At 35.7% G+C, this 18,706-nt stretch overlaps 1 long non-coding RNA gene across 2 annotated transcripts in view; it reads left to right on the top strand.

Annotated features, from left to right (window-relative positions):
* Positions 1–18,405, top strand: part of LOC139073349 (uncharacterized) — a 175,431-nt gene extending 157,026 nt beyond the window's left edge. For both annotated transcript variants that reach the window (XR_011521977.1, XR_011521976.1), the window contains exon 5: positions 16,283–18,405. This is a non-coding gene — a long non-coding RNA (uncharacterized lncRNA). The remainder of the gene's footprint in view (positions 1–16,282) is intronic.
* The last annotated feature ends 301 nt before the right edge of the window (positions 18,406–18,706 follow it).

The raw sequence follows: 18,706 nt of genomic DNA, 5'->3' as shown, positions 1-18,706 counted from the left end.
ATGTAAAGAAACCCCCAAAATACAATTGCTCAAACCAGAGAAAGGTCTGTTTTCCATTTATCTAACATCTCAGAGTGGATGTCTCAGGTTGCTGGGTGGCTCTCCACATAGGTATTGGAGGGCTTGCACTAATTGTGACTCTGGATCTTCACCACATAGCCTTCAGGTTCATGCTGGTCATTGCCATCCTTATCAGACAAAAGGGGAAAATGTAAATAGAAAGTTTCCCTTAAGCAAGAGAGGCATACGCTCCAACAGTAGTAGTCCCAATCACACCTTCTATTTCTTGGCTCGCATTTTTTCTAGACTGAATAGCCATTATTTAATTGTTTTTTTTATTCTGCAGTATATTTGCATATTTCACGTTGTTTCATTTTCTTTGAATGACATTTAGAGAACTTTGCTCAGATTTTTGCTTGGTACTGATATATTTTGTTTAGCTTTTCCTTGACTTTCTCCTGAGACCTGTTTAACTTCCCCTCTCAACTAACTTTTGCAGACCATGTATTTTTATATTCTAACCACATTTCTTAGCCACTGTGTCTTTAAACAGGGGAACACGGGAAGAAAGTTAGAAAAATGCCAGGAAGCTCTAAATCTTACTTTCTTTTTTCCTTTGTCATCATCTTTTGAAGTTTATGGCGTCAGATTTTTCCCTTTCGTTTTTGGTAACTATAAATATTTTCTTAATTTTTTATTATGTTTATATTTCACTGAGGAAGGATAGTACTTATGAAGCTTTAACAAACTACCATGATCTTTACCAGAGTATTAGTGTAATGAATTTTTATTGTGCTTTTATTATTTTTTGTATAGACTATGAGAGTTGATACTGTTAACTAGTTTGCCACTCTGGTGTCAATGATATTTAGAGTAGTGTCTGAATAGTAAACTGTCAAATCATTGCTGCATAGTTCAATCAATGAGTGATATGAATATTCATAAACTTACAGATACAAGTCTCTAGTTGGTATTTTGTTTAAGTGAATTAAATGTCCACTTTTAAAAATGTATGAAGTATGCCTGGGGTCCCTTTTCCAAATGATAGTGTGGGGGAATTCTCTACCCATCATCTGACCTTCCAGTGGCAATCAAAACCCTCTAGATCAATTTCATTTCCCACATTGGAAAAACAGCTGGAAATAATTTCCAGCTTTTGTGGCAATTAGTATTTGTTCTAGAAATGTGGATAAAGACTCTTAAAGGGAAATACATTTCATTTGTTTTATGACTGTGTTCTCAAACTGGTAGAAGCAAAGAAAGTCCTCTATTATTTGAGTAAATGAATGAATTCTTCCTAAATCAAAATACAATGGTTCATCAAATGGAGAACTTGCCTAGTTCACTTCCAATTCTTGATACTATTCTCTTCTAATATTAGCTTACTTTTAAATATCAAAATACTCATGCAATTTCTTTAAATATCACTATTACAAACAGTCATGAGCATCAAAATAAAAGAAGGCAACTTTTAAAAATAATTTTGTTTGGACTGACAGCAAATATGAAATCTTTGGTTAATTTAGAATGTGAAGTCTCTGAGAAAGGACCTAGAATAAAACTGTAGCTTCAGTTATACATAGAGCAGCAATTCTGTGTGTCTGGAACACAAGCCCCGAAATTGGATTTATGATTGCCATATGCAATGTATTCCTTATACATTATTTTTTTCTTTTTGCTCTGGTTTCATTTTTATAGACTGTCATATACTATATATGAACTCATTTTTACACTAAACCCTTTGGCAAACTCACCTTAGTATCTAAGGAATTGCCTGTCTATTTGAGAACTTGGCTTATAACAACAAAGGGGCAAATGCTAGAAAGATGGCAAAAATCTGCTTCTAGATTAACAGCCAATGAGCAGAAAATAGACATATACACACAAGTTAGGCTGAGTATCTAAAATAAGTTGTGCTTAATTATAAATTATGTAAATCTTTAATTTGCATTGAACCATAGGTTTGTGGAGCTTTCAAGTGTGTGAGGCAAGTGGGGTGCCGTGCGAGTCCAATGCTGGGGAAGTCCTGCATCCCAGGACTGGATCCTCCTTTAGAAACCTTCCCAGTGACATGACCCAAAACTGGTCATGCATCCGGGATCATTTTGTTCCTTTTGTGAACTTGGCTTTCACAAATGACATTATTTTGGTCCCAACAGTTTGCTAAATTGGGTTAAATTCTCTCTAAATTCCTTAGATTACAATCGTACATGTGGGTGCTGACGTGACAGCCACATTTCCGTCAGCTGAAAGCTAGCTCATGATAGCATAATGTACTCGGTAAAAATATAACTTAATATATGTAAAATTCTACTTATGGCACCCCTGCAGGTATGTTTCCCCCAGTCTTCTTCATTTTAGCTGAAGGCCAAATTCAGCTAAAATTCTATTCGCCCTACTTTCAAAATATATCCAGAATTGGAACACTGATCACCACCCCAATGCCAACCCCCTGGACCAGGGCACGGGGAGCTCCTGCCTGGGTTATTACACAGTCTCCTATGAGGTCTCCCCCTTTCCACTTCTGCCCTCATTGTCGATCTGCAGCACAGTATCCTGTGTTCTAAAGCATAAGTTACACTGTGTCACTCGGAAGCCCCAAGCCCCTCTCACAAAGTAAAGGAATAAGAGTTCCTTTTAGCTGCATATTATGATCATTAAAGGCTTTGCTCCAGGAAGGAAAAATTTAGATATTTATCTAATGAATATACAGATTACCATGTAAAACACATGCTCTCTGTTTAAAGGCATTGGCTGTAAAGGCAAACCAATCTGAATTCAAATACAATTTCCACTGTCAATTATCATCAACTATGATTTAAGAAATTTGATTAATAACTCCAAATCTCAGTATTCTAGTATGTAAAATGTGATCCAAACAATGCAATAGCATTTTATACGACTGTTAAAATGCGTAAGACTTGTATATCAGAGTCTAACCAGGAAAACGGAAAGCACTTAAAATATTTATAACAGGGCATTTAATTCTGGGAATTCGTTACAAAGATGATGTGGATTTGGGGAAGCCATTAAGGGGAGGATGAAATAACCCAGAGATTAGCAATAGCAGGAAGCCGCTGCCACTTAGATCGGAAGGATAAAGGATGGTGCTGCTAGAGACCAGAAGCCAACCCTTCAAAGCTAGAGCTACAATGTCAGATGGAAGCCTGTCAGATACAAGCTTGCACCACAGAGAAGCCATGGTTGAAAAAGCTGTCCGGCAAAGATGAAGGTAAGAATAACCTCAATTTTCCCTTCCCACTGCCCTCCAAAATCCCATTAGTGTGTCCACTGTGCAAAGCAGCCAGAAGCCAACTGACAGCAGATACTGGGAAATGCAGCCTGAAGAGGTTAAGTCGTCTCATGAGGAATGGAGCAGGACAAGAGAACAGATTAGGAGCAATTGGGCCCAGGACTGGCACAGTGTGTCACCAAAGATCTTAAAATCAGCTGTGTGGTCTGGAGGATAAGTGTTCATGCAAAGCAGCAACTTTAAATTGCCATGGTATAGGCAACATATTCTCTAAGAGACTAGAGGAAAGGAAAGTCATTGTTATGGGCTGGGGTTAATAAAGGTCAAAATTAACATTGACTTAATGCCAGGGTAAACATTTCTAATGTATCACTGATATTGGTCTATGCTTTTTATTTTTTGTGTACCTTATATATATAATAAACTTTCTTAATGAAAATAACGAGTACACAACTGTCAATCAAGGGATGATATCAATAATCAAATTTTGAAAAATAATAATTGTACAGTGTTATTTGAGGCACTTTATTGATTCACAAATGTGAAGAAGCCATTGAGACATCTGAATTATATAAATTGGAAAACCAATAAAACAGCCTAAGTCCAGATGCAGAAATGGAGAAGAGCAAACCTGCTCATTGATGTGGATACACAGTCACCATTAATTACAAGACTTTCATTCATGATCAGTGGGGAAAGTAAGTCCCACAGGATCTTGAATTCATATTCATTCTGTTGACTAATACATATTTTCATTTGTTAATGAAAATTTAGAATGTAAAAGCATATCTTGGAAATGTATTTTTGCTAATTACAAGTCTCCTTTCATTATGGTAATGTTGCATTTCTATTACATAAGTTGAAAATTCAGGTACTGCATTTGAAATACTTAACATGTCTAGTTTGGAAGTAAGCTCAGCCTTGTAATATTACAAGGACTTAGGTTTGCATGTACCTCTGATCAAAAAGAGCTGAGAATCAGCATTCTTTCTTACTGTGTTAACAGAAAGCTCAAGAGTCATGCACATATCCCCAGACAATTCTGAGGAAAAATTCCTGTTACATAGAAACTCAGTATCAGTGAAATTAAGAACTAAATATTTGTATGTATACAAACAAATTTTTGCTTTGACTCATTTTCTACCTATCTTGAGGCAAGATTATATGGAGCTCAAAGGTTTTAGATTGCGTTGGATAACTCAGTAGATATACTCTGCTATTATAACTAGCAGTGTTGGTTTAAAGTTTACGGAAGGAAAAACATGAAGCTAATGCTCTAGATTAGAAACTAGGTTAAAAGTAAAGAAGAAAATTAATAAGTAAATGTTTAATTAATGCAAAATCAAAGCTCTAGCAGTGAGATGGGGTCCTTTATTATTAAAGATGAAACTTTTAAAAAGTAAAGCCACACAAAGCAGGGGCCCAGCCCAGTGGCACAGCAGTTCAGTTCGCACGTTCTGCTGCAGTAGCCTGGGATTCGCCGGTTCGGATCCCGGGTGCGGACCTAAGCACCGCTTGTCAAGCCATGCTGTGGCAGGTGTCCCACATAAAAGAGAGGAAGATGGGCATAGATATTAGCTCAGGGACAGTCTTCCTCAGCAAAAAGAGGAGGATTGGCACAGATGTTAGCTCAGGGCTAATCTTCCTCAAAAAAAAAAAAAAAAGGTAAGGCCACACAAAGTATGTGAATCTTGACCAAATTTTATTTTGTTACTATGAAGTTAAATTTCTTTGAAATTACAATAGGCATCTTGTCTGCTATGTTTGCATTCTGAAGTATTGACAGAAATATGGCTATATTTCTTCCAACAGTAGTTGATTTAAAGTCCCATGTGTTTGTCAGTTTACAAATGAACTTTGCAATCCTGTAAAGTGGAAGGCAATAATAAGTGGAAATAATTATCATTGCTCACTTATTTTCAGTGAATACACCCACATTTGTCTCCTTCACGATTACATAGAAGCAACATTGACAAGTATATAGCTCTTTCTTTTAACCTAAACTGTAAGCCACTATTATTACTGACCTCTGTTATTTTTTCTTTTTTGAAAACGATAAAAACAACATTTAAATTTCTCAGTACATGTAGTGTTGCCTGAGTGAGAACATATCATTCTGTGAGGTCTGAGGAAAGTTCCAAAACATCAATCAGTTTGTAGTCTTTAGGTAAAGGTTGTCACTTTTTCTTTTAATTTCTCTCTAAACCTGTTCCCTTTGGAATACGTAATGTGGAGTGAAATTGCTTAGCATAAAGTGCTACTAATTACATGCCATTGCAACTATATTATTTTAAGTTATTGTATTCCTTAGATTTAAGTGATCTCTAATGTGTTTAAAGTTAATGTTTGATGAAAACTTGTTAGTATTTAAATAGCTTGCCTAATGTAATAGTTTCTACTGAAAATGAGAGTGTATCTTGTGATCATCTTTGAGTGAAGAAAGAAAATATCACAAATGATCTTTCCTTTGGTCAGTCACACCTTACTATTATCAAGACTGTAGATTTGTCAAGAGTCACAAATATGATTGATGTGAATTTTAATAAGTTTATAGTCTTCACATTTTCTCTTTGAATGTGATTTTTTATTACATTTTGGTTATCTTTCAGAGATTAGAAAATTTATTATCAGCCTTCATTTTTTAGTAATAGGAAACTTCTTGTGAGCTTATCGATAAAATATAAAAGATTGATGAATTTGATATTTTCATTTATCTAGAGTCCATTTATTTAATTATCAAGGTGGTATCTTTATCAGTAACTCATTGGAATAGTCCGTGATCTCTGGGAAGAGTTATGATTTTAGCAGACAAATGCAAGAGAAATTTAAAGTGTTTTGCGTTGTAAAGGTAGAACATTGTGATTAAGAGAAGTTAAGGCATCCTAGGAGAGAGAACACCACCTATAGAGCTAGGAGTACAGTCATTCGCTTCAAGAGAATGACCTGAGCATCAAAAAGCCTGAATCTTTTGGAACTCATTTGCTTACATCAATGTTCTTTCAAATTATGCTTCATATTTTGCTGTAAAAGATGTTAACTATTTTTTTAGTATCAAATGGCAAAATTTCTTAGCTTCATCTCCTACACACAGGCTAGGCAGGAAATAAATGACACTTGCCTCATAAGTTCCTTTTTCCTTTCTTTCTTTTTTGGGTACCCGAAGTTTTTGAAGAAAAAAGAATAATCTAAGGGGCATCTCTGTCTCTTTTTAACTAGCTGGGGCCTGAAATCTGAGGATAAACATCTCTCTGACTTTCACAGTCTGTCAATTTTATAGCATATCCTTGGAATTGGGGTGCTCTCCTTATAAAGAGTAGTGATGTGGCAGTAATATATTTACATTTTATATTTCTCAAGAACTTTCACTCAAAAATCCATATCAGCATCTTAAATATACATGAAGAGTTTGACCAAAAAAGCCTGCTATTTTGAATAGTAATTTTCAAGTGCTTCTTTGTACATTATTCCATTTGTTACTCAAACTTATAGAACTTCTCATGAATATAGATTAGGGAAGATGTACTCTACAGAGAAAGAAATTGAAAACTTAGAGAAAAACGGTTTTCCAAAATAAATGGAGTACTCTTAGAGATGTGCTGTTTTGATTTTGGATTGAAGACACTGTCCTAGATACTTAACTAGGTCATGGTTACCAGAAATCCCAGTGAAACTGACACTGCTTGCCAGTAATGGGAATTCCCTCTCCATAGAATATTTTTGTCACCTGTGGAAATATTAACTTTCCTAGAATTTCACTATTGGAAATAATCTCTCCTTTTCCCATTGGATTGTTTCATCATTGAGATTTTTGTCTTCTTTCCTAGGAATTAAGAATTATTCATATATAAGTTTCCCCTAAACTGTGAAATCAAGGTCCAGGATTAACTTAGCTTTTTGTCTCCCATGACATCTAACAACATGTATTTCATACAGTAGTACTTATGTATTTGTTTATTTAATAAATATGTCACAGTAATTTTGAAAATCTGTAAGAAAGGAAACTAATGGGAGACTCTGGATAAAACAAACAGCAAAATATTAAGGAACTATCAGAAATTTAGTAATAAATGTTTCACTAATTTCTCTAACAAGCTATGCAAATAAATCAGGTATCTAAACTGAAGGAAGTTTTGGGGAATATGAATTAAACAATTATAGCAAGAATCAATGAAAGACTATTTAAAAACTTTTTAAGTCCTTATTAAAGGCCAGATGGAAAATTTGCGCTTAATTTGTGTAATGGGTGCTGTGAGGTGGGATATTTTGTGAAAGTTGGGCAACTTACTTGGACTCTCTAAACGACAGAGAATAGAAATATTCCTGTGACGTGCTCATTCCATTCAAAATTTAGAGTGAGTGGAAAATGGCTGTACATTACGTGCTGAGAGCTCTTATAGCAAAACTACATGCTAAAAGGAGTATGAAATCCTCCTAATTGAGGTACTTTTGGCGGTGAGAGTTTGGAGTAAAGGAGCATATTGTTACATTTACTTATGCCTTACATGTCAATTTTAAAAAATTAGTATCTTTAAAGTAGAAATACTAACTTTCTTGACTCGTAAAATAATAAACAGGCAGTCTTCCATCCTTGAGAATATTCCTGTCTATAGTAAGAAGATAAAGGGGCTGACACTACTGCTTCTGCCATAGTCATACATATTCCTAAGACTACTTAATCGTAACCTTATGGTTTATACAAATTACATATGTGAAAATGTTTCTGAACATTTCACTTCTGCCCTGTATGACGGCATAATGATTGAATTACAGCATTACGTAGTAACCTTGTCTCATGTAAATCAAGTAAATCAGAGAAATTATCCATGTCTTAAGGAAAGTCAAACATACCTCTAAAAGTCTAAAATGATTTCCAGTTTAGCACCATAGATATTCCACAGCATTAATTCAAAATTTCTTCTAGTCTTTCAAATAGATTTCTTTGTTCCAATGACACTTAGAGGTTAGGATATTTGTTTGGGAAATTTTCAATGAAATCTGGGGACTTAAAAATTCTTAGTGTAGTTAGAAAAAAATGCTATTTTCTTGTAGAAACTTCACAATATAGTGTAGTTCATGAATGTTAAATACTATTCATTTGATGTCACAAACATCAGTACATTTAAGAATTCATGTATTTATTATAATCAGATATTAGAATCTCTTAAGTATCTTTTTGCAAATATGCCTCTCTCTCTCTCTGAAGTTCAGGGGTTTTTAATCCACTTCATTATTCACATGACATTACTAAAATCGTCCTTAAATATTCCAAAAACAAATATTGATAACGTTGAGAGGCATCTGGTCATAAGCAGATGTATTTTAGCTAACTTGATTCATGTGCTGAGAAGCCTCAGAGAAGGCCAACATGTGATTCATATCTAAAGGCTTTCCTAAATATCTGGTAGCAATTGACATAAAGATTACCATTGATATTAAACAAGTGTTTACTATTTTAAACATTATAGTTGACGTGTTATTAAAAAAGCATGGTAGAACAAAAGCATTTAGAAACCTGTTAGTATTTTATAACTATTTGGCATTAACTCAAGATAGTCTTTTTCTTGGTTTGCTATTTATTCATGTCAGTCATTTCAAAAGATGTGTAATCTGTAGTTTCTACAGTTTATACATAATTTAAGTTAAATCATTTGAATTAATTTCCAATCACTAGCACTGAACAAAAATAGTATACATGACTTAAATATATATTAGTAATATATAGTTATTTGCATCCATATTTAATTATGATTTTAAGTATTTGATATGACTCCCTCATCTGTTAAATTATTTACTGCATTAATATGCAACGTGATGAGTACAAAAAGCAAAAGTTTAAAATAAGGTGTTGAAAAATCATATGCTTAGACTTTTGAACTTTCTTTGGGGGTTCATTAGCACCAAAAAAAAAAAAAATAGTGCAGAGATCTTTTTAACACATCAGACAGCTAAACAAATACTAGACTTTTCTAGAATAACACAAAATGACAGCTCACTACTTCATAAATGTTCCACTCCCTTAATGCATAACTCTAACGTTAGAAAGATAATCTTTATGTTAAATGAAATTGCAAAGATTTTTCTTACACAGAGGTTACTTAGCTATAAAAATTATAGTTGCATTACTTCTTCTTGATATTATTCCTCTTAAGTGCCAGGCACCAAACAATTATGAAACAGTCAGGGCAAAGGGCAGAAGCCTTTGACAATTCCCTGACTTCTTTACAGCAGGACTCAGTGTTCTCACGTGCGCGTAGAATCTCCCAAAGAGAAAAATGATATGCAGCACTTGTTAGAATTCATCTGACCAAAAGTCATTGCTAAGAGATTTTCCACAAAATAACTATGTGGGAAATACTACAGAAGAGGGCTGTGGTTCCTGGAACCCCTTGCTCCTGTCCACTTGTTCCCCCAAGACCGGAGATGCGTTAGGGACAGCACTGGTATGTCCCGGGAGGCTGGCTGTGTAGGCTGTCAGCCAGCATCAGTCTCACTCAGCAGGTGCCCACTCTGATTGGCTGTTTGAATAAGGCATTGGCATGCCTGACAGGTTCTCAAATATTTTCAATACTTTGTATGAACATCCTTAGTGTCTCAATCCAAATACGCAAGACAGAACTAGGGAAGGAGTATAAAAGAGATATTTGGAGGAAGAAAAAAAGACCCTTAACAGCTCTCTTCTCCTCCTGCTACATTCAGAAACAAATTAGCCATCTCTTTGTTTTAACAAGGAAAGAGCATATTCTCCTTAGACAAGCTTTTGTTGGTGGGAGCTCTTGTTGAATTAAGACAAAAAGTTATTAATATCTGGAAAAATGCTATGAACGTTATTTTATTTTTTTACTTTAAATGTCATGTGGAATCTCTAGAAGAAAATATGAAGTGAACTAAATAGGTTTACTCAATATTCTATGATCCTTATAATTATTTTATTTCAAGTATTTCCTTGCTAAGCCTAATGTGTAACAGATTTTATGATAAAATGTTTATTTTGTTTTGAAATAGAAACTGAATACTATCAAGATTATTATTCATCAAAGCAGATAAAAATGAACTGACCCTGAAAAGGCATATTTTGCAAATATGCATTTGTAATTATTTGGTTTAAAAAGTTCATTCCAGTAAGCAAAGTAGGGAGTTAATGGCTCCCATTTGTAAATAGATGACATAACTTATTGTAATGCTCAATTATCTCTGGTCCATGAATTGTTCAATTATGCAAGCACTCATCTGACCCAATAAATACTCATTAAGGTGAGCATCTATGCCAAAAATACAAATTTTCTGTATTTTTACTATGTATGTACATAGTAAACTCCAGAGAAATGGATGAACAGCACCAGGAGAAACTCTGGAATCTAGATGTAATTTGAAAAAGTAGATGCCTATTAAAGAGCAATAAAATGGGTTTACTTCGAAAAATGCATAAAATTATCTTGTTAGATAGATTCCCTGGTTGGAGAATAATAAATGAAACCCCACATTAACATCCAAATTCTATTTTTTTTTTAAAAAAAAAAAAGGAGAAATGGTCAAGGGTGAAAAAAGTAAGACTATCACTCAAGTCATAAGTTAGAATAATAAATAGCACACACGCTCGCCCTATAAGTTCTTCAAACTCTGAGAAAAGGAGAGTTCATGCATCTCATTCAAACTTCAAAGCTACTTTCTCCTTTTTATGTTTAAACCAAAGCTTTCAAGAATGGAGGCCAGGTTTCCTTTACAATTTAAAATTCAAAGAGCACCACTTTGAAATTTAATAGAGCAGTGTTTGCTAAAGTAAACATTTTAGTCACAGTGACAGCAGATGCCTCCGTGCATCCGCAGCCTTTTCTGTAGGCATTAAAGCGGTGCTTCAAACTCTTGGAATGTCTCTTCCCCAACAGCCATTCAAAAAAGATACAGATTTCACGGAGGGCAGCATCCCCCGCTCTCCAAACAAAATGCACCGTTAGCGTTAAAGCAGTTCCGAGACTTAGAAACCCCTGATGGCGCTTTAAAAGTTGTGCTTTAGGAAAATCAAACAGAAACGTAGAAAACGAAGACCCTCGATTCCTGTTAAAGGTTTTCACTCCCACCACCCCATCCATAACCACACGGGCTTGGAGGAAAAGGCCTCTGGAAAGAAGACAGAGAAGTGGGTTAGACAAGCATTTATGGCGATCAACACGTGGTGTGAGAGCCTTTTGTATTATAAAATGGGTTACTAACACTGCTCAGTGAAAGGCGCTGTTTCTTTTAGAATGCATACCAAATCCAATTACGGAGAAAGAACGGTGGAAATTCTTCTCTTATTGAGAGCTAAACCAGCTTACTAAACCATGTAATTTTTTCCAGTAAGCCTAGAACATAAACATGTCTATGTATTAATAGGACTTTCTTCATGCATTGACTACTACATGTTATCAAACATCTTTTTTATTCTTGCTGAATGTTTACTTCTTCTTTTTGTTTTTATATTTAATTTCAATTATAGTTCATTCAGAATACATTTAGATGGATCAAGAAATTGCAAAATTAACAGTGGAAGAACTTGAAAATCCAGTGATCTGGGAAAAGTGTATTAGAAAAATATTATTCTAATTTAAATTAGTTTATTTTTCTGTGTCTTTATCCATATGTATATATTTCCAAATCAATATTTAATTTATAAACTATTAATATAGATTTTTCCAAATAATAATTAGAATTAATTTCTCTCATTTTCATTATATCAAGCCAAATATCTATTTTAGTAATGTCCTGTAAAAATAGTATATTTAGAAATAAATGTATTGGCACAGTATAAAATTATATTTTGGGGGTCGGCCTGGTGGTGCAGTGGTTAAGTTTGCCTGCTTCACTTCAGCAGCCCAGGGTTCACAGGTTTGCATCCTGGGATGGACCTATACACTGCTCATCAAGCCATGCTGTGGAGGCATCCCACATCCAATATAGAGGAAGACTGGCACAGATGTTAGCTCAGTGACAATCTTCCTCAAGCAAAAGGAGGAAGACTGGCAATGGATGTTAGCTCAGGGCCAATCTTCCTCACCAAAAAAACCCCCCAAAAAAACCCAAATTCATATTTTTATTGACAGTGTATAAATAGAAATAGGTAAACCTCTTTCAGATTTAAATTCAATTTTAGTAAGAGAAATAAGGATAATTTTCATAATTTTTCATGTTAGCTGCATAATCCTAACTTCACAGTTACAAATGCACATTGATCTCTAGAACTAACTCCTTTCAATCCATGGTATGTTTAAACATATTGCATTTAATGAAATTTTCTTCAAATGAAATTCAATTAAAATAGAAAAAAAAAAAAGGAGCCATATTTCTAAACATGCAAGAGGCAAATTCAAATACATTCTTCTGTTTGTTGTGCTATCAGTCGAATATGTTTTCCCCCTGGCACAATAAATGTAGCATTGCAGTTTTCTGGCAACAAATGGCTGCTGGGGGTCACCAAATGTCTCTGATTTGCTACAGCGTTTAATCTTCCACAAAAGCTGTTTACTGCTTCGTGTACACTGAACTCCAGGAACATTATCCTTTAAATCATGCCTAGCTGCTAATTAATGGATGTATAAATGTTCAACAGCCAAGTCTTTAAAGCAGAGCCATGAGTGAGTACAGCAGACCTGCACGTAACTAAAATAGAGTTCTGATGAACCATAAACTCTGATTTTTCTGCATAGCTATTGTCATGCTGCGTACCTAACCAGATTGAAGTGCGTTTGAGAAATTTGCTTTAAAGCCATCTGAAACTAAAAATATGTTAGCCGTGCTAGAAGGGTTCAGCAGTGCATTATTAGGTTATGGGGCTATGTTTCTGTCCCTTCTGTGTTTCTCTTGATGTCTACATTTTGGAAGCAAAACAAAGGCTCAAGATTCTGAATTCAATGCCCAGATCTGACATGATGTCATTTTGAGACTTTTGTCGCTATGATATCTTGAACTTTCTTTTCTAAAACAAATGCAAATTTCTTTCAAAATATTTCTTTTGTCTTTTTTTCTTTATATGGTCAGGCACAATCTGATATGACACGACAAACTGATGGAAACGCCTAGGAAATTGTATATTTTTGAGCACGCACTAGGTGTCTGGCACCAGACTAAGCACGTGAACATGCATGATGTCTTGTAGTCCTATTAACCATGCTGTATCCTATAAGGGAGATATTAATATCTTTAGGAACCAGATGAGAGCAAGTGGTTTAGGAATTTGGAGACTTGCTCTGGGTGTCACAGCTTGCTAAGAGCAGAGGGATCAGAACTATACCCTGGCTGACACCAAGTCCTCGCTCCATTAACTGCGACCGTATGTTACTTTCCCATTAGTCTTGACTTTACGTATATGCTAATATTTTAGCAAGTTTTTATGTCACAACAAGAACATTGCTAGGAAATAAAGAGAAAATACCTCAAGGATAGCAAAGGAAGGAGCAAAACACAGTTAAGCAGACAATAAAGAATGGCAGAAGAAACAAGTCGAAGGAGATGACTCTGACTTTCGAAAGTAGTGCCAGAAATCTTGATTACCTTCTTATTTTAGGAATTATCTTCAAATTCAGACTGCGATAGAATGGTAAATTAAATGTAACAGACAAAATATAAAGTGCCACTCTCTACTTATTGAAGCATGAAGGGAGAACAGACTTTGTGATCATTAAACATGGACGAAAATTCCACCTCTAACATTTCTTAATGATTTGTCCCTAGGAAAGCTCATTTACTTCTCAGAGCCTTCGTCTCCTTATCCTTCAAACAAAGCTTATAGAGTTATTGTGGACATTACCTAAGCATATATGTGCTGAATAAGTGAATAAATAATTAGAGTCCAAAATTCTGATTTCAAGTCTGGCTATGCCATGGATTAGCGATGTGACTTTAGGCAAGTCACTTAAGTGCTCTTTCTTTCTTCAGCTGCAGAAGTGTTTAGTAACGCCCACTTTACAGGTTCCTGTGAGGATTCAGTGACATAATATTTGCAAGTATTCCATAAAAGAGAAAGATCTTTAGCAATTATTGTTACTTGTTTGTTGATCCTGTCCTCCGAGCCATCCCAGGCGTCTTCCTGCTCTTCTAAGTTACCAGGCAGCCACAGCTGGTCTTCCACAAAATTTCCTGTTTTCCAAAACTATATACAGGCATATCTCAAAGCTATTGTGGGTTTGGTTCCGGACCACCACAATAAAGCGAGTCACAAAGTTTTTGGTTTCCCAGTGCATACAGAATTTATGTATACACTATACTATAGTCTATTAAGTATGCAATAGCATTATGTCTAAAAAAATAATGTGCACACCTTAATTAAAAAATGCTTTATTGCTAAAAAATGCTAACCATCATCTGAGCCATCAGGGAGTCATACCCTTTTTGCTGGTGGAGGGTCTTGCCTCAATGTTGATGGCTGGTGACTGATCAGGGTGGTGGTTGTTGAAAGTTGGGGTGGCTGTGACAATTTCTTAAAATAAGACCACAATGAAGTTTGCCATGTCAATTAACTCTTCTTTTTGTGAATCATTTCTCTGTAGCATTTGATGCTGTTTGATAGCATTTTACCCACGGTAGAAGTTCTTTCAAAATTGGAATCAGTTCTCGCAAACCCTGCTGCTACTTTATCTACTAAGTTTATGTGATATTGTAAATTCTTTGTTATCATCTCAACAATCTTCACAGCTCTTCACCAGGAGTAGACTCCATCTCAAGAAACTTTCTTTGCTCACCCATAATAAGCAACTCCTCCTCCGTTAAAGTTTTATCATAAGATTGCAGCAATTCAGTCACATCTTCAGGCTCCACTTCTAATTCTAGTTATCTTGCTATTTCCACTACATCTGCCGTTACTTCCTCCACTGAAATCTTGAACCCCTTAAAGTTATCCATGAGGGTTGGAATCAACTTCTTCCCAAAATATTGATGTTTTAACCTCTTCCCATGAATCACAAATGTTCTTATTGGCGACTAGAATGGTGAATCTTTTCCAGAAGATTTTCAATTGACTTTGCCCGGATCCATCAGAGCAATCACTGTTCATGGTGGCTATTGCCTTACAAAGTATATTTCTTAAATAATAAGACTTGAAAGTCAAAATTACTCCTTGATCCGTGGGCTGCAGAATGGATGTTGTGTTAGCAAGTGGGAAAACAACATTAATCTCACTGTTCCGCTCCATCAGAGCTCTTGGCTGACCAGGTGCATTGTCAGTGAGCAGTGATATTTTGAAAGGAATCTTTTTTCTTAGTAGGTCTCAATAAAGGGCTTAAAATATTCAGTGGACCATGTTGTAATCAGATGTGCTGTCATTCAAGTTTTGTTGTTCCGCTTGTATACCACAGGAAAAGTAGATTTAGCATAATTCTTAAGGGCCCTACGATTTTCAGAATGGTCAATGAGCATTGGCTTTAACTTAAAGTCACCAGCTGCATTAGCCCCTAACAAGAGAGCCTGTCCTTTGAAGCTTTGAAGTTAGGCATTGACTTCTCCTTTCTAGCTATGAAAGTCCTAGATGGCATCTTCTTCCAACAGAGGCTGTTTCATCTACCTGGAAATCTGTTGTTTAGTGTAGCCACCTCCATTAATGATCTTAGCTGGACCTTCTGGATAACTTGCTGTGGCTTCTACATCAGCACTTGCTGCTTCACCTTGCATTTTCTTATTATAGAGACAGCTTCTTTCCTTAAACTTCATGAACCAACTTCTACTAGCTTCAAACGTTTCTACTGCAGCTTCCTCACCTCTCGCAGCCTTTATAGAATTGAAGAGAGTTAGGGCCTTGCTCTGGATTAGGCTTTGGCTTACGGGAATGATGTGGCTGGTTTGATCTTCCATCCAGACCCCCTAAAAGCTTCTCCATATCAGCAATAAGGTTGTTTTGCTTTCTTATCATTTGCATGTTCACTGGAGTAGCAATTTTAATTTCCTTAAAGAACTTTTCCTTTATATTCACACTTATCTAACTGTTTGGCACAAGACGCCTAGCTTTCGGCCTATCTGGACTTTTTTTTTTTTAAAGGTTTTATTTTTTTCCTTTTCTCCCCAAAGCCCCCCAGTACACAGTTGTACACTCTTCGCTGTGGGTCCTTCCAGCCATGGCATGTGGGACACCGCCTCAGCGTGGCCCGATGAGCAGTGTTGTGTCCGCGTCCAGGATTTGAACCAACGAAACACTGGGCTGCCTGCACCGGAGAATGCGAACTTAACCACTTGGCCACGGGGCCAGCCCCCCTATCTGGACTTTTGACATGCCTTCCTCACTAAGCTTAATCATTTCCAGCTTTTATTTTAAAGTGAGAGACGTGAGACTCTTCGTTTAACTTGAACACTTAGAGGCCATTGTAGGGTTGTTAATTAGCCTAATTTCAATATTGTTGTGTCTTAGAGAATAGGGAGACCCGAGCAAAGGGCAAGAGATGGGGGAACTGCTGGCTGGAGCAATCAGAACACCTACAACATTTATGATTTTTTGCTGTCTTATATGGGCACAGTTTGTGGTGGCCCAAGACAGCTACAACAGTAACATCAAAAATCACTGATCACCATGACACATATAATAATAATGTAAGAGTTTGAAATATTGTGATAATTACCAAAATGTGACACAGAGACATGAAGTAAACAAACGATGTTGGAAAAATGGTGCTGATAGACTTGCTCAAAGCAGGGTGGCCAAAAACTTTAAATTTGTAAAAAATGCAATATCTGTGAAGTGCAATAAAGCAAAATGCAATAAAACAAGATATGCCTGTATTTTCCCGCCTGATAATAATTCTCAGTCCCTTAATAAAATGAATATAACTTAATCACCCAAGGAACTTTTGTTTTTACCTGAAATTCATTACTATTAGGCAAAATTTCAGCCAGGGGTGCAAAATAAAATGAAAAAGACTGAGGGAAGGTGGCCACAATGCAAGCGGGCCTGCTCTGAGAAATGACCAAGCTCCCCAGCATCGTTAGGTCAGTGGGAGGCAAAAAGCCTCAGTCCCTCGCCCCTCGTCCCTCGTGCCTATGCATTCTCTTTAGCTCACAGTATTTCAGACCCTGAGAGGAATTCTGAGAATTCACACTGAGAAAGAATCCCACATCTGGAGAAGGCAACAGCAGCAGCAACTCCAGCTGTAACAATGTGTGAATTAGTGTGTGTCTGTGTGTATGCATGTGTGTTGTGAGTTGGTTTTAGGTTGGAATAAGATTACCTCCATCTGTGTGAGTTTGTTTGGCTGGAGAGCAGCTGTCTTTTTTACATGCACGAAGATAGTTTATATGGGGTGTTCTATTTGATATTAACACATTAAATTTGAGTTAAATTTGAGGAAGAACTTTGAAAATTTTTTAAAAATATGCAACAAATAACAGCAAGCAAATTTACCTTCCTAAAACAGGAGTTGTAGGATGGATGCAGCTTAGAGATCTTCTGGTATAAGGCTCACTCAAGTAGAGACAGGTAACCTTCCATGGTTGTGTTTAAAATCTTCAAAAATGGGGAATTTGTTATTCCATGACATGCCTTATTCCCAGGTACATATCCAACTGATAATTATGTATCCCAGGCTAAATTTTGCCTGTCCAGAATATGAGCTTGATTTCAGTTGTCTGAAGCAACTCGAGGATACACCCCTCTCTTCTCCTTTTGAGGAGAGATGCCACTCTCCATTTAATCTTTGCTTTTTTTCAAGCAGTCCTTTCAACAACTGATGAAGTGACCATTTCCAAACTATTTCCATGTTCTCTTACTGATGCTTTAGACATAGTTCTAGTTTATAAATGTCCCTGTGTGGTGGTGCTGAATCAACATAACACTTACTATCTGGACTCATCAGTGCAATTTATGGAGGGACTACTCTATCCTATGCTGGGGCAACAAACTTTTACGAATGCAAGCTAAAATTACTTTAACTTCATTACCAGTCAAATAATACTTGAGTCATATTGTTTTTGTCATCAGATAAAACTTCCAGTTATTTTTTCACATGAACTCTTACTCAGTAGGACTCCCACATCTAGTTTCGTTCAACTGATTTTTTAAGATAAATATGGTACTATGTATTTATCCATACATATTTTATTCCAATTACTCCAGCCAGCTGAGATAAATTTGAATCCTGTTCTGTTATCTGTTGAATAAATTGTCATCTGCAAATCTAATAAAATGGCTTATTTAAATACAATGAAGAACATCTAATTGGTATTTATGATTTGTATTTTCCTTGGTGCATAATGTTTTCTTTTAGAAATCATATATACAAAGAAGTAGAATATATTCAGTTAAATATAATAAATAGCTATTAAACATCTACTTTAAACTAGAACCGAAGTGGAGATGTTATTAAGGATTGTCAAAATAGTTGGTTAGTCATCTATACAAACAATGACTTAAAAAAGTAGCAAATTTAAACATAAAAATAAATACAAAATTATACAGAAGTACAGAGCTGCGAACAACTGATTAAGCTGAAGTGAGAAGTGAAT

The sequence above is a fragment of the Equus przewalskii genome, chromosome 9 (assembly GCF_037783145.1).
Source record: "Equus przewalskii isolate Varuska chromosome 9, EquPr2, whole genome shotgun sequence".
NCBI classification, from domain to species: Eukaryota; Metazoa; Chordata; class Mammalia; order Perissodactyla; family Equidae; genus Equus; species Equus przewalskii.
The sequence above is the reverse complement of the archived record's forward strand: the minus strand, read 5'-3'. Positions and strand labels throughout refer to the sequence as shown.